This window comes from Eretmochelys imbricata, chromosome 7, assembly GCF_965152235.1.
Source record: "Eretmochelys imbricata isolate rEreImb1 chromosome 7, rEreImb1.hap1, whole genome shotgun sequence".
Taxonomy (NCBI): Eukaryota; Metazoa; Chordata; order Testudines; family Cheloniidae; genus Eretmochelys; species Eretmochelys imbricata.
Window position 1 is genome coordinate 56,456,095 of NC_135578.1, and position 15,961 is coordinate 56,472,055.

Sequence of the window (15,961 nt, forward strand, 5' to 3'; positions counted from 1 at the left end):
CTATTTATATTCCCATCTTCCTTTCAGCTGCCGAACCCTTCCCATCCACACCTGTGACCCTATGCCTCGTCATCCTCATGACAGGGGTCACTCTGAGACAGGGGTGCTGGAACAATTTGTATGGTGGGGTGCTGAGAGCCATTAAACCAAACTGTAAACCCTGGATCTAATGGAAACCATTTCAAGCCATGGAGTGATGCAGCACCCCCTGCACCCCTAGTTCCATGCTCTAAGAATCTGGTCAGATGGGGGAATCAGTGCTTCTATTGGAAACAAAATCCAAAGCAAAACTTTCTGTACACACGCAATGCCACTGCTGCTCTTCCCGGCACAGCACCACAAGGAAAGGGATGGGTACTGGGGTTTGTCAACCTGAGTCTTACTAGTTAAAATAAAGGGGTGATTTAAACCAGCTTAGTTAAACCAGTGCAGACCCCTGTATGGACCCTCTTATTTTGGGCAAAGAGTGACTTATATTGGTTTTGTTTGAACTGACCTCTCATTGACTTAAATTAAGGCCCAATCTACACTTAAAACTTGTTGGTCAGGGTGTTGAAAAAAAATCAAGCCCAAATCCATTCCCCTCTGTGACCGAGCTCCCAAAACCCCCAGTGTACCTGATGCTAGGCTGGCAGAAGAGGGTTCTGCTAGTTGGCATAGCTCACATTGTTCTGGGAGGTGGTGTTCCTAGACCCACTGAATTCCCCCTTCTGTTGGTGTATGTGTGCCTACACGGTAGGGCTATGCTGGCATACATGTAGGGTAGATATAGCCTTGGTCAAAGTCAAATAGAGATCAGTTCAAACAAAAGCAGAATAAGCCACTCTTAACCCAGAACAAGGCATGTGCTGGTTTAACTAAACTGGCTTAAAGTGCCACCTTTAATTAAAGGATGCATATCGCTTTAGGCTCAGGCTGTTTCAGTTCAGGTATGCCTGGACACCTGCTTTTGGAAGAGGGCCCCCGTGTGAAATAAGTGCCCACACAGACGAGAACTGCACCACGGAGGGTGGGAATTTACACCAGCTGAGTCCCCTTGGTTCCCCTCACTGTACAGACAAGCTCTCAGGAACACCGCTGACAGCTAAGGCTGGGATCTGCCCTCTTCAGGGAAGTCAGGAAGGGAGCCCTGGGGGCCCAGGCCGGCTGCGATGCCAGGGTAGTGCCAGGGCGGGGAAAGGCCCGGGGCTTGGTGAGGGTCTGTTGGTTCGCCAGGGGCAGTTTGAGGCTCCGTGCTGGGGAGGGAGGCCGGGAGGAGCGGCGGCGCTGCCTGCAGGGGGCCGGACGGGGCTGGGAGCGGGGCACCGAAGCAGCGAGTGGAGCGTGGCTGGCTGCGGGTTGAGCATTAGGGGGCTGGCGGGGGCTGCAGAGGAGCCGTCCGTGGCGCTCGGCCGCTCTCCCAGGGAAGGAGCCGGCGCTCAGGCCGTTCTGCCCCGGTGGGGCCGCGGCTGCAGCCGGGCGAGGCGAGGCGAGGCGGGCGCGGCGAGGGGAGGGCGGCAGCCCCCGGCGCTGCCTCGCGGAGGAAGTGGCCAGAGGAGGAAATTCCCACCAGGCTGCCGGGTGCAGCCAGCGTCCCGCGGCGGCAGCGCCCTGGCCTGGAGCCGCTGCCGGGGATGTGAAGGCGCCCAAGCCCCGGATCATGGCCAGCCCAGGTAGGTTCCCCGCACGGCCACCCCTGAGGCTCGGATCCCCGCCGGGAACCGCGCCCCCAGCCCGGACCATGCCGGGCTCCTGCCGGGGTCCCTCCCCGGGCGCGCTCCCCTCTGGACCCCCGGCGTCCGCGGCCTCCCCTACCCCCCGCTCGGGGGTGCTCACTGCGTAGGGGGAAGCGCCTGCCACTGCCCGGGCTTTCTAAGGACTCCCCATGCGGGACTGGCCCGGGCTGCCCGCCTCGTGCCCGCTAGCGGGAGGGAAAGCGGGGGGCCATGGCTGCGTAGGTTCTCCGGCGGTGAGACCCCCGTGTGAGCGCTGGGCATCCCCGACTCTGGAGAATAGCTGGCTGCGCCCAGGACTGGCCGCTGCAACTGCTGCCTTCCGGCCAGCCCCTGCGCCCCAGGGATCTGCTGCTTGCAAGCTAGTGCCACTGCCTGCTTCATCCCCTGGCTCTCCCCCCGGCCACCAGTGCTCTTCAAAGTTGGCCCCTGGCCACAGGGCTCAGCTGGCGACGCTGCTGGAGTCAGAGGCCCTGGGCTGGGTCATGCAGGGTGAGTGAACTCCATCTCTGCACCCAAAAGGTCCACTGGCTAGCACTCAGCCCTTGCCCATTGTCTTGTTGCCCCCGATCGTTGTGGATTGACTGTGGGACTCACCACCTGGGATGCTGTGAAGGCCAAAACTATAACTGGGTTCAAGAAAGAATGAGATAAGTTCACAGAGAATAGGTCCATCAGTAGCTGTTAGCCAGCATGGTCAGGGATGCAACCCCATGCTCTGGGTGCCCCTAATACTCTGCCTGCCAGAAGCTGGGACTGGGTGACAGGGGAAGGATTGAAATTGCCTTGTTCTGTTCATACTCTCTGAAGCATCTGGCACGTGCAAGGAGGCTAGATGGACCATTGGTCTGACCCAATATAGCCATGCTTATGTTAAGCAGTTTCATTGCATGCCACAGTTAATGCTGTCCAAAGGGAAGGAAAGAAGGGTGCAATTCATGTGGGGGCAGTGTTGGGAACAGCACCCATTGGATATTGCCTTGGGGAAGAAACCCAACTGTAACTCTTTCGCAGGCTACGTCTTCACTTCCAAAAAGTTTGCACAGCAAGATAAGTGCAGGTTATTAGCTAGCTCACTGTAATCCTGCCTCCTTTCCCCCGGCCTTTTTGGGCATGTCCCCACTGCACACTAAGCGCAGACTTTTACTCAGGTTTGAGCCCAAGCCCCCTTTTCGTCCATATACAAATCAGTCTGACTCGCCCTCAGCACTCAGGACCCGGGTCCAAAGACCCTGCTAGAGGGGTGGGTCAGAGCCTGAGTCCTGCTCAGACTCACGTCCAAGCCCTGTTATTTTGCAGTGTGGATGCAGCTCAAGCCACAGCCCTGAAACAGAAGGCCCGTGTAGTGCAGCATGGACACGTTAGCACAGCTCTGAGGCCCAAGCCCAGCAATTGTAAGCCCAGGTTTACATTCAGTGTGGACGCTCAAGCATAGGCTTGGGAAACACCAAGTCCACAAGCTTGTGTCTGTGGTTACAATTGAGTTTAGAGAATCTGAGTGAAGCCCTACCCTTAGGCTATAGCTAAGTCAAAGTTGGTGGCTGCAGTGTAGGCAGGCAGATTTGTACTAGCCTTAATCTTGCTAGCACTGCTAAAAATTGCATGCAGACATGGCAGCATGGACCCCCGCAGGGGCTAGCAATGTGAGTGTTTATCTAGGGTTCCAGGCAAACTTCTACAGGCTGCTCTGAAGTCGGTTTTGCCAGACCTGCTATTTTAGCTGTGCTAGCTAGATTAAAGCTAGTGCTGCGTGAGCATGCCTACCCTGTCTCCGATTGCAGTGTAGACATACCCTTGCGCCTAAGCGGGGTTAATGTGTATCACACAGAATGAGTGAATTCGTATTGATATGGGTAAGATGGAATGGTACACGTGGTGCAGTGTTTCCTCCACAGCATTACATGGGGGAGTGCAGTGTGTTGGGGCACTTTACAGTACCACACCCCGTTCTCCCCTGTGGAATTGGGCAGGAGGTTCCAGCCCATAACCCATGGCGGGTCCTCAAGATCTACCTTGCAACCCTCATAGATGGCCCAGGCCTTCACAAAGCTCCCTGGGCTCCTCCATGTCAGCCTGCTTCCCTCAGGCTGATGTCATGGGGCTATGCAATTTTTGCTAGCAGAGGCAATATTCACCCTGCTACTTCCCACTCTGAATGCGGCCGGTGGGGAGGAGGTGGGGAGAAGAGAGGTGCATAGTGCTGACTCAACGCTCCTAACCTCTGGGCATACTTCAAAGTGGAAAATCACCTAGGCAACACATCCATCCCCTTGCTTTGTCTCCCACAGTGCCCAGCCACATGGCAGGGCCTTCCATGGTGTCTTGATAAGCTTTCAGTGCCCATTAAATGCCACTCTACTCCCATCCACGTGGCTGCCTTGTCTGTCATGATCCTCTGCACCAAACAGCTCAAGGTAGCCTATAACCTATCGTAGGCTGTGGTAGAAGAAAACTGGTATCTCTCTGGTTAAGAAGTCTATGGCTAAAATTTAATGCCATTGGCTTAGGGTCATTGACTCCAATGGGAGCAGGATCTGGTCTTTGTTGTGTAAGCCTTCATTGCTGGCACTGAATGTGCAAGTTCCCCTTATTGCAGGGGAAATTACGTGTTTGTGCTTTTTCTCTCTTTCTCTAAAAGGGAAAAAACGTGCCATCTCAATGATGTGAAGCAACTTTAGTGTTTCACTGATGCATGTTTCCTTGTGATGTAAAAATAATTCAGACTGAGGTCTCAAGGGACAGGCAGGCAGATACCAAAAATTACTTTCTGTTCATTAAACAAAATCTGGTTCTAAGAGGAGATTTTCGGTGGCAAGCAGAACTGCTGTAGGGTCACACACTATCTAATGCCAATCTTACGTTCTTATCACTGAGATCTTGCTTACAAGGTTTTTATCTGGTTATTTTTTCAGCTATTTCCCTGTATTTTGCTTGTGACACTTGAAATAAAGTGCTGGTTTCCGGGTGCAGTAAACCTTTGATAACATGTTAGTTAATAATTATTGAGGCGATTAGTATTGAGACGGGTTGTTGCTTTGTTACGCAGTCCAACGAGAGAATGCATGCTTAGCTCCTGTACAACTTAAACCCAATAGGTCTGGGAAGTGCTGAGCACCTTAATTCCCATTTGCTCACTGGGAGATGAGAGTAGTCCGCAGCTCTTGGACGCGCTCTCACTCTGAAGGATTCGGACCTATTCATATTAATGTAATCTTTATATAATATATGCTATGGCTTCACTTGAAGTCACTGGCTACTCTTTTCAACAAGAGGAAAATTGGATCCTCTATCAAATACCAATATTTGATTCCCTGAAAAATATAATGGTTTTATTTATGCTTTCCATCCAGACAGATCCCAGAGCACTTCATCGACTCATAATACCTATGATGGGCCAAATGCAGCCATTGCTCTAGCTCCACTGAAATTAGTCAATTTATAGCATGGGTGAATTTGAGGAGTTCCCTCTCCTAGCCTTTGTTTAGACTGTGAGCTTCTTGAGGCAGGGACTCTATGTCTACACCACAAACGAAGGTGGGATTGGAGCAGGGGTCGGCATACCCCCACTAGCTTTGATCTAGCCAGCATGGGTAACAATAGCAATTAAGACGTGGCAGCACAGACCCTGGTGCGGACCCTGGATACGTACCTAGAGTCCCCGGTCGGCTTAAACATAGGCAGTTTGCCCGTGCTGCCGCATCCTCACTACCATTCTTATCCATGCCAGCTAGATCAAAGCCAATGGGGGTATGTGTACCACATTTTAATCACACCTTCATTTGCAATGTAGATTTATTCTGTCTCTGCACAGTGCCTAATGCAATGGGGCTCCAATCTCAGCTGGGGCTTTCAGGCTAATTTATAGTCTTAATCAAAACAACAAGGAGTCCAGTGGCACCTTAAAGACTAACAGATTTATTTGGGCATAAGCTTTCGTGGGTAAAAAACCACTTAGGTGCCACCGGACTCCTTGTTGTTTTTGTGGATACAGAGTAACACGGCTACTCCCTGATACTTATAATCTTATCATGCAAAATGGAATGATGTTGCAATGCAGTGTGTTTTACAGGGTAGACATTAAATGGGGGTAACGTCAGCTCAAATTTGGCACAAAGCTTATATCTTGTACATGTAAGCTCTTGCAAAACCTATGACAAGTGGACATCTTTCCATGAAATGAAAATAAGCTTAGAAAACGAATATGCTCCTGCAGTGATTGCAGTGCTGCTGAACATGGGTTGGAGCTATCAGAGTGTCTTTCTATAAAGTAAAAGAAAACAGCTTTTTGTTCTCTCAGTTGAGCAATGCAGAAATTAAACAGTACCAGAAGCATAAACAAGACTTCAAAGTTCTTTTATTTTATCATAATCTAAGGTAGGGAAATGAATTTGTTCAAAATGAGAATTAAAAACACGTACGGTCTACTCTCTTTTTACATCATGCAAACTAACCTGTGGAACTCACTGCCAACACATGAGGATAGGAGCTTACTAGGAGAAAAGAGCTAGATCTGTAACTGTGGATTTTCTTATTAAGGCACAGCTCATAATTGTTGCCTTGTGCCTGGAAGCATGAGGGTTTATATTCCTTGAGTGTTTACTTTAACAGATGTTGGGCGTGTTAGCTCACCTTATGATCAGGTTATGCCATATATTCCCATTCCTTGCACTTTTCTCTGGCACTGGCTGGTGCTTTTCAATGGCTATTAGCCAGGATGGGCAGGGATGGTGTCCCTAGCCTCTGTTTACCAGAAGTTGGGAATGAGCGACAGAGGATGGGATCACTTAATGATTACCAGTTCCGTTCCTTCCCTCTGGGTCACTGTCAGAAGAGAGGATACTGGGCTAGATGGACCTTTGGTCTGGCCCAGTGTGGCTATTCTTATGTGCTTGATGCTTCAGAACTAGGTACTGGGCCAAACGGACACAGGTTGGATCCAGTGTAGTAAGTTCTGTGTTTTCCCACTGGCAAGAAGGGGAAGTGAGTGAAGAGTAGGGATGGTTGCTGCTGACGTCTTAACTGACTATTTCTAGACTGCTTGAGGTTTAGTTTTCTTTAAAATAGTCACATCTGACTTAAGAATGTCTGTATAAACAGAGTGCTAAAGCATTGATTATAACACAAGGGGATTTCCTTGGTTCTGTTTCTCTGTGGACCAACACTTACATGTTCAACACCTCCATCCCACTGACGCTAAACAAGTTAACGTTTTGCAGCCTTGGTTCAGAGGTGGAGAGCTTGTGGAATCCATACATTCGTTACCCTAGCACAGGTCAGTTAGGGGGAAAGGGAGGCTGGCGAGGAGAATTATGGCTGTGCAGGGCACAGTTGACATGTACTCACCAACAGGTGTAATGTGCCTCCCTGCGAAGCTGCTCACCGCAGTGCAATGGTCACAAGCTATGCCCCCTCTGTAGAGGTAAATGGTGCTAATAGAGCTAGTAGCCTGAATGTACTGGCTATCAAATTATGACTGCATCTTGTGCACAAGTGCTAGAGGAAGGAGGCTCCCTGTTCCCTTGTGTCCTTGCACTGGTGCAGCCTCAAAATGCTCGCACAACTTAAAAGCCACAGGAAAGTTTTGCAGTGTTTCCTAAAGACAGTCAGATTCCGGTTTTGCTCATCTGGGAGTTTGTTCCAAAGTTAGATCCTATCAACTAAGAATGTCCCCAGCTCTCATATGCTTTGGGATCTGCATCTTCCCAGAGAAATGCAGCTGTCCGAGTAGTTCATTTATAACTCTGTCTTCATTGTAGCTGGGGCATGATTCATTAATTGTTTGAATCTAATGGCTGCTGCTTCTGCCACTGCTAGAGCCTGTCTGTCACACCTCATTTCTCAGCCATAAGGGTTAGAATCAACTTCAATTTAGAAGAAAAATAATGGTTTGTCTGTCATTGCATGACTGGGACCCACAGACTGAGGCACTTGTCTGCCTTAATTCAGCCCTCCGCACAAGCCATGATGAAGGCCCTGCATACTTTGGCCAGCTGAACCTAATTTCTGCTGCAAGGCTCCTGGCTTCAGCAGCACAGTGGAACCTTCTGAGGCTGCTTAATTTTGATTTGATATTAATGAATTAAATGTGGACATTTAACTTTTGCAGTCACCTGTCTTGATAAATTCCCACTTACAGTGTCCCCAGATGACCAGAAGTTTTGCTTAACGAAACCAGAGATTGACACCTAGTTTTTGATAAAAGCTTTTTTACTTTTTCCTGATGGGGGTGAGTGCTTTGGGGGTTTGGACACATTGAGAGGCAGGTTGGGAGCATAGGAAAGGCCGATTAGGAGAAACATCCAGCTAAAATGAACAGCACTGAAACTAACAATGAAAACTGAACTGTAATCTTCACGTTTTAGAGTCAGTGCCCCATTTTGGTGAATGGGGAAGTTCATACTTTAAGGATCTCTTTGGACGTGGGGACATAACACTGCATCGGTTCACTTTGGCTCACCCTTCAAGGTTTTCCTCACAATCAGGAGTGCTTATATTCTAGAGCACGCATATGAAACAAATAGTGGAGAGGCCTGGGCTCTCCTGAGATAGGAGGCTTTGGCTGTAATACTGACAGATGCTTTGGAGCTGCCAGAAGGCTGAGTTTTAGTGTTTGCTATGTCGATTCCTTCTCTCCACGCACAGGGACTTAATCCGCCAAACTTCAGGCAAAAAGCTTCCTTTGTGGAAGTTAAAGGAGAGGAGGTCAAACCTGGGCTTGCAGAGGAGAGGATCTGAAGCCTGAACTATGGGGTTGCTGTTGTGGCTCCGTACTGCAGGCTCTGGGGGACGGAGCTGACTCATTTCAGCTACACACACATGCACATGCCGCCCAGGCGTCTGCATGGTGCTAAGAAGTGAGCAAATGCCTGGCCCCCATGAAGACCCTGGTAGCTTCCCGTAAGTCTTGAGACACCTTGTCTGAATAAAGGTCTTTCTTTTTCTAGGTGTGCTCTATTTAGTGCTGACTCCTTCTCCTGAGCATTTAACTTCTAGGGCACGCTTACAAATTTGCAAAATCCCTGTCATCAATTTGAATTCAGTTTTCACCCAAAGGGGGACTTTTTTTCCCCCATTAGACTCTTTAACCCCTCCTTCCCCAATCTGAAAATTTCCACCCGTGACTTGTCTCACTCAAAACAGGACCGGAAATCCCCCTCTCCCCTGCAAGGGTGACTTGAGAGAATGGAAGAGCTACTACTTAGATTTTAGAACAGGAAATGCAAGTACAAGTTTAGCTATCCTTACAGCTGCTCTGTGAATGCAAATGCCACTTGTTCATTCTCTCTGCATCTGCTCTCCTAATGTCCCATCAGGTTCTGCTCGTTTCGCAAATTAGAAGACACGAGAATTTGCTTCTCTGCTCAAAACTGAGGTAAGATTTTGGCTGCAGAGCTTAAAACTTTTTCTCTCTGCTTTCACCTTTCATCTGCACAGGGGGCGCTGGGGGATGCAACGTGCTGATTGTATATGCCAGGGATGCCAGTGAATGGTGTCAGTACCTTCAAAACCTCTTCCTGTCATGCCGGCATGTCCGAAAGCAGCGGGTTCTGAGCTACGAAGTGGAGTACGGGGCTGCTGTTCCCTCTGAGGAGTTCGACCGATTCAGCAGCAGCCGATGCATCATTGTGTTGCTGTCTGCCGAGCTGGTGCAGAACTTTTACCTCCCTGACGTCCTTTCAAGCCTGCAGGAAGCATTGAGGCCGCCGCACAAAGTGGTCAAGCTGTTCTGCGGAGCGGCGGATTGTGACGACTATTCCGGGTTTTTCAGGGACTGGGCCCAGTGGAAAGAGCTCACCTATGATGATGAGCCAGATGCCTACATTGCAACGGTCAAGAAGGCTATTTCAGAAGGTAAGGTGGCAGGCTGGGATTCATGTTTCTTTGGTTCATAGAATCATAGAATATCAGGGTTGGAAGGGACCTCAGGAGGTCATCTAGTCCAATCCCCTGGTTGGGGGAAGGGTGCATGTTATTACTGATCCCCCTTTGGAGCTGGTCACACATTCTGAAATATAAAAATAAAGCCTGGCCTATAATCCTCTATAGGTTTGGGAACTCTCTGGTCCCCTTTTCCTCCGCCCCACCCACCAGCTCAATGTCACGAGGGACACCCAACAATCTGCAAAGCATTTTGGAATTTGGCTGGCATCTTAGCTCTTGATATTTGAGGGTTGCCTGTATCATGGGATGTGCTGCCGAATGTTTGGGAAGCTAGCATGTCTTCAGAGCTCTGCCCATTCTGCACTGCAGTGAGACTGACCCAGGCGCATAACAAATTGAAGGCTGTTCCGTTAGGTTACCTTGTCCCTCCTACAGGAGCCAGTGTATGATTGTCCCCTACAGCAGGGGAGGGCCACATCACCCTAAGTACCATCTTGTGTGGGCCAAACAGAGTCTATATATTTTAATAAGATTTAAAGTTACCTGTATCGATTTATATTTTAAGTTCAGCTTGTTTCGTATGTGTTTAGATAGGTTGTTTCTGTGTACAGTATTGTCTGTTTACACCCTTGTGTAAACTAAAATGATGTACACATGCCAACAAAAAGTTAATGAATTGGCCGTTAGTATATTGTGTTGAAGCAGGCCAGGGGCCTTGTGAAATACTCCGTGTGTGGCCTGCGGGCTGTAGGTTAGGCACCCCTGCTCTACAGTATATTGTTCAGTACTCTCCTTGAAATCATAGGTGCAGCAGCATTGGAAAAGCTGGGCAATAGAGAAGACGCCAGCACTGGCTACAAATCCACTGCAGGTGTATTTAGCATAGTCATAGCAGTTCAAAATTGCACCTTGATGCCTCTGGCACTATACTGAGGCAAGCAGTCTGAAATGACCAACTCCCCTTTCAGTTCACAAGAGCGAGAGATTCTTGAAGTGCAGTAGTGGTAATGGACTCTAAACTAGAGAGGCCTGAGCCACAAAGTTCTGACGAGGTCTAAACTACCCCGAACTCTGGGGATCTTGCTAGGAGAGAGCCATGAACAAGTTTTTATGGACCCAAATCATAGTAACTGTTGTGGGCTTCTGTGGTCAGCCTCTGACCTAAAGTCAAGCACAGTGCCACATGGGGGCCAACTCAGGGCCAGTGTTACAAGGCGCTAAGCACCAGTAATCTCCATGGCTGTTGAGGGTCATTGGCACATCATAGGATTGTAGGGCTTATCTACACTAAAAAGTTCTGTCTCTTTGATTTATAGTGGTTAAAGTTATAATTCAAGCAGTACACCTCTGAGTGCGGACCCTCTGTTGAAATTCACAGAAATCATTTTGGATTCAAAATTGATAGGCTAGATATAGGGCCAAGGTATAAATTGTTCTTCTAAACTTGATGTGAATGGGGTCAAAGGCAGCAAAATTATTGCACCCTGAAATTAGAGACATTACCAATTGTTTTGCCATTCTGCAGCAAGGAAAAGCAGCAAACAGAATTTAGTGTAGCGCCTTCCCCTGGCTGAATAGAGCACCAATATTTAGCTGATTAAATTGATTTCCAAAGTCACTATCTCCGTGGGTTTTGGACTGTCGGTACAGATCGTTAGCTCCAGCAATCTTACATTAGCATGTCAGAGCTGGAGACCGATGACCTTTGAATGGGGGCAGACAGGAGCCTCTAGATTCTGTTATGCATTGATCCATCTCAAGGTGCAGCCTGACTGATGGGGAAGAATGTTTACGGGGAATGGGGGAGTGAAAGGGACAATATTAATTACAAGGCCTGTGAAGGGGACCAATAGCTCTCCAAAGACGTGCTGTGGTTTGTCCTGTCCTGCAGATGTGCAGAAGCAAACAGGAAAGGGGAAGGAGCTACTCCTACTTATCTCTTCTTCCTTCCAAGTGCCCGGTTCTCCTCATTCTTCCCCCAGACCCTCTGGCTCCCGTCATTTTGAGGGAGTGGCAAAGCGATGGGGGAAGAGGTGGCTTCTGTAGTAGACAAACCTGTGATTCTTAGCAGTGGGACTCCCTCCTGTCAAATCGTAGAATCATAGAAGATTAGGGTTGGAAGAGACCTCAGGAGGTCATCTAGTCCAACCCCCGTTCAAAGCAGGACCAGGCAAGCGCTCTTTCTTAATCCTTTTGGCACATACAGCATATATATGGATTTCAGAGTAGCAGCCGTGTTAGTCTGTATTCGCAAAAAGAAAAGGAGTACTTGTGGCCCCTTAGAGACTAACCAATTTATATGAGCATAAGCTTTCATGAGCTACAGCTCACTTCGTCGGATGCATTCAGTGGTTCCACTGAATGCATCCGATGAAGTGAGCTGTAGCTCACGAAAGCTTATGCTCAAATAAATTGGTTAGTCTCTAAGGGGCCACAAGTACTCCTTTTCTTTTTGCATGTATATGGAGACACCCAAAGGGAGAACAGGAGGCCAAAATCCTCCTCTGAGGCATCTGCCTTTTCCTCCTCACACCCTGGAGCTGTCTCACTTTGGACAGTACCCAGGCATTAAGTCTTGGGAGTGGGGCATAAGGACCCTAGGCTTGGGGTGAGGATGCTAAGGGGAGAGTTAGGGTAGTGCAAAGAGGTGGGTGCAAAGAGGGATGTGGGGATGGGGAGACGCAGATGTGCTGAGTCAATTGGGGCAGATCTGCTTATCCCAGTGGAGCCCTACTCCCATGTGCCTCCCAAGGTCATTGGGAGACAGGCTCCCATCACCAGGAACTTAGGAAGTGTGCCCTAGTGAGGCTGCTCTCCTGCAGCCCTGAGGAAGAGGGAAGCCCACAGCCTCTTCCGCACTCTTTGGTCTCACATTATGGCAGCGATAAAAACCCAAGGGAATGCTCACTAGCAATCAAGGTGGAATTAAGGTTAAAGACGCTTGAGTCAATCAAGTGCAAACTACGGATTTTAACTTTGTGGAGAAGGTTTTAAACACCCCCGTTTGCTGGAAACCATCCAGGTTACGGTTCTCCAAAGAAGGGACCCACCCACTGGAACTGTGTCCCGGAGACACCAACTTGCCACTTTGGGGCATGCAGAGTACTGAAACTGTGTGCCAATGGCCTTGTCTTATATAATGCGGGGATCTCACTACCCTAACTCTCACTCTCCGTGCAAGCGCTCTAGTGTAATCATCTGGGCACACATGGGACACATGTGGAGACATGCTAGCTCTATCTAATTAGTTGGATACCTGGCTGGCACGGGAATTGGGGATGATCCTGCGAGGTGCCAAGAACCTGCTGGAAAATGCCAAATGCCCTTGACACCTTTCAGAACCAGCCTCTATGATGAGGTAAATGATTCCTTTCTGTATTCTGCACTATCTAATGGGGAACTTGTACAACGCTTTGTGAGGTATATGGCCATAAAGTAGCAACTGCTATACAAGTACATTTCTTGTTGGTAAAATACTAGGAGTCTGGCTTTTTCAAGTGCAACCTTAATTCTTGCTCCACAGATTGCCTTTCAATACGCCAGGCAAACATACTGAAATCACTGCTATTTGCCTGCAGCCTTTAGTACAATTTAATGATGATTTTTAGGGCAGATCATGTTTTAACTGACTTTTTTACATAATCAAAATGGTCCATCCTTTCTTCGGTTGCCTTACTTGAACTCAAATGCATATACCACCAATGGGCTTCATTCTACCTTTGCTAAATATTTTGGCAGAAGAAAATATAGTGTTAACTATATTTTATTTTATTTATACAGCTCTCACCAGGGAGTCTTTCCTAGTTTTCTCCAAGCAGTATCGTATCTGTTAAGCTGGGCTCATTTTAACATTAAATTTACAGAAACCCTACTCCACTGAGGTCTAACTTGCGTGATGGAATTTGAGGCTGTTTGGAGCGCATGGTGGGCCGGGACACAGTTCTAAAGGACTCAAGACAGGGTTCCTGTCAGCCTGATAGTACGAGTTGTAAATCTGTCCACGGTGTGCTTGTTTCAGGGCAAGAAATGTTTATCTCATGTGAAGTCTGTGAATTACCAGGGGACCAGCTGCTCTTATGTTTATTTAAAAAGGGAAGAGATCCCCAGGTGTACAATAGTACATAGTTCCTCTTTGGGTGAAATGGTGAAGAACTGCCTTTCAGTTGATTCTACCGTGACACAATAGAACCCGTCATGAGGTTTAGGTGAAGTCAGTTCTGTTCGTTTTGAGAACTGACATCTTCTCTAGCGAAACATGGTGTAGATACACAGTCCATGCCCCCTAGTGCTAGATGCCACCCTACCTATCAGAAAGGGTGGCCTTGTGGTTAAGGCATTGGCTGGGCCTTAGGAGAGCTGGGTTCGACTCCAGGCTCTGCAACATGCTTCCTGTATGATCCTGAGTAGGTCACTTAACCATTCTGTGCCATGGCCTACAATTTATTACTGCTGTTCTGCCTCCTTCCCTACCCTGTCTTCTGTTCCGATTGAAAGCTTTTCAGGGCAGGGAGCCACGGTTTGCCCTAGAAGAACAGGCTCTGATGTTGGTTGAGGCCTGTAGGTGCTATTGCTATAGTTATGGACGCACTAGAAATGTACTCATGTCTCTGACACATATCTGCACACCTCCTGCACATGCTCGCAGCACTGCAATGGCAGCACCTGCATAAAACAAAAAACTAAAACCGTGGCAGAGTAATTAGGGAACGCTTGAACTGTCTATTAACTGAGAATTCGTGAGGGATTGACTGGCACATATAATAATGAGCCTCACAATGACAAGTAACTGGCAGCAAACTATCTGTCGGCTGTAGGGCAGTTTCTCTCAACCTTTCTGATACCAGGGACCGGCTTGCTGCCTTCCTAACCTGTGTCAGGGAGATTTCAGGGACCGGCACCAGTCCATGGACCGGTTGTTGAGAAACATTGCGCTAGGGTAAGAAGGGCTGTCAGCATGGTCACGTTGTGTTTTGGGGATTGCAGTATTGCTTCAAGTGCAGCTATCAGAATGTGATTCCGTTTGGACAGTGCTGCAGACCACCGCCCCTATCCTCACAGGCCACAAGCTACTTTAACTGCTCTGCTAGTTTTGTAGAAAGTCAGAAAAGGAGACGCTCTTGTTTTGCTTTACTGATGATAAACTCTGCACTGCTCGTATTGAAGAGGAGAGAAGCTTTTGAGCTTACACAGAGCTCTTCTTCTGGTCTGTGTAAACTCAGAAGCTTGTCTCTCTCTCCAACAGCAATTGGTCCAATACAAATATTACATCACCCACCTTGTCTGTCTAGTATCCTGGGACCAACATGGCTACAACAACACTGCATTGTGACTAATGATGCATGCTTGCAGAGGCCGGTGGGAGCAAGGTGATGTGCTTAGTTAGAATGGTATGGCTCCTGAGTACTGACAAACATTAACTAAAGGAGATATGGAGCGTTCCAGTTACTTTCAGAGCGCTGATCTCCACAACACCTACTGATTAGCTCATTTCACAAAACTTTCTGTAAGCCGAGTGAAAGCTCAGAGGTCAAAACCTGGGAAAGTCAACTGCAACTAGGGGGTTAGTGGCTTCTTGCTTGGAATGGGGACTCTGCCCAAAGTTAGTTGAAAATGAATTAAAGTTCTCCAACAATACACGTCAGACATAGAGGAAGAGTGGAACTGAGATGTAGTGCAGGTGTCTGGGGGGATCAGTGCTGAGACGCCACACAAAGTACTCTTCCAAGAGAATGCAGGTGAGGGTGGCTTCTGGGTGTTTCCAAGGAAGTCTTGCACGGACAAAAGAGGTGGGAGAAATAGGATGAGGAAGCTAGGAGGAAGGCTGGAGAGGAGCTGGTGAGCAGGAGGAAATGAGCAGAGATGCAGATTGGGCAAGAGTTTTGCAGAAACTTGAAGGTGAAGAACTTGAACGTGGTTCAGAAAGCTAGTGAATGAACTGAAAATTAAACTGTTCCAAGGTCTTGGACGTGCTGTGGGCAGTCGTGGACCACAGCAGGAATCACTGATCATTTAAGGGACTCGTGAAAGCCTTTAAGGAATCACACATTGGACCACCAGGGCCAGAAATAAATTTGTGCCATTTGAAAGCTGTGGGAAAACAAGCTATGAAACTTTTAACCCTAGCAGGCTATGAAATAGCACTGATCATCTGTTTTACTCCAGGGTCTCTCTCAGTACTGGGTTCGCTTACCTCCTTATGATCACAAACCTGGAGAGAGGACTAGTTTACAAGTTTCCCATGATCTAAAGGCCTCATCAGACTTAAATTACAGGAAACAGGCTGATGTGCTATAAATGGCTCAATTTAGCTGTGGGTGGGAAATAAAGTAGCAGAAACCACATAAACCCATGTCACGTGCAGGAAGGAC

The 15,961-nt window shown here is 48.3% G+C and overlaps 1 protein-coding gene across 1 annotated transcript in view; it reads left to right on the plus strand.

Annotated features, from left to right (window-relative positions):
* The first annotated feature begins 9,139 nt into the window (after positions 1-9,139).
* The window catches only part of PIK3AP1 (phosphoinositide-3-kinase adaptor protein 1), a 73,300-nt gene continuing 66,478 nt past the window's right edge, over positions 9,140-15,961 (plus strand). The window contains exon 1 of the mRNA XM_077822219.1: positions 9,140-9,563. The gene's annotated coding sequence lies outside the window, so the exon portion shown is untranslated. The remainder of the gene's footprint in view (positions 9,564-15,961) is intronic.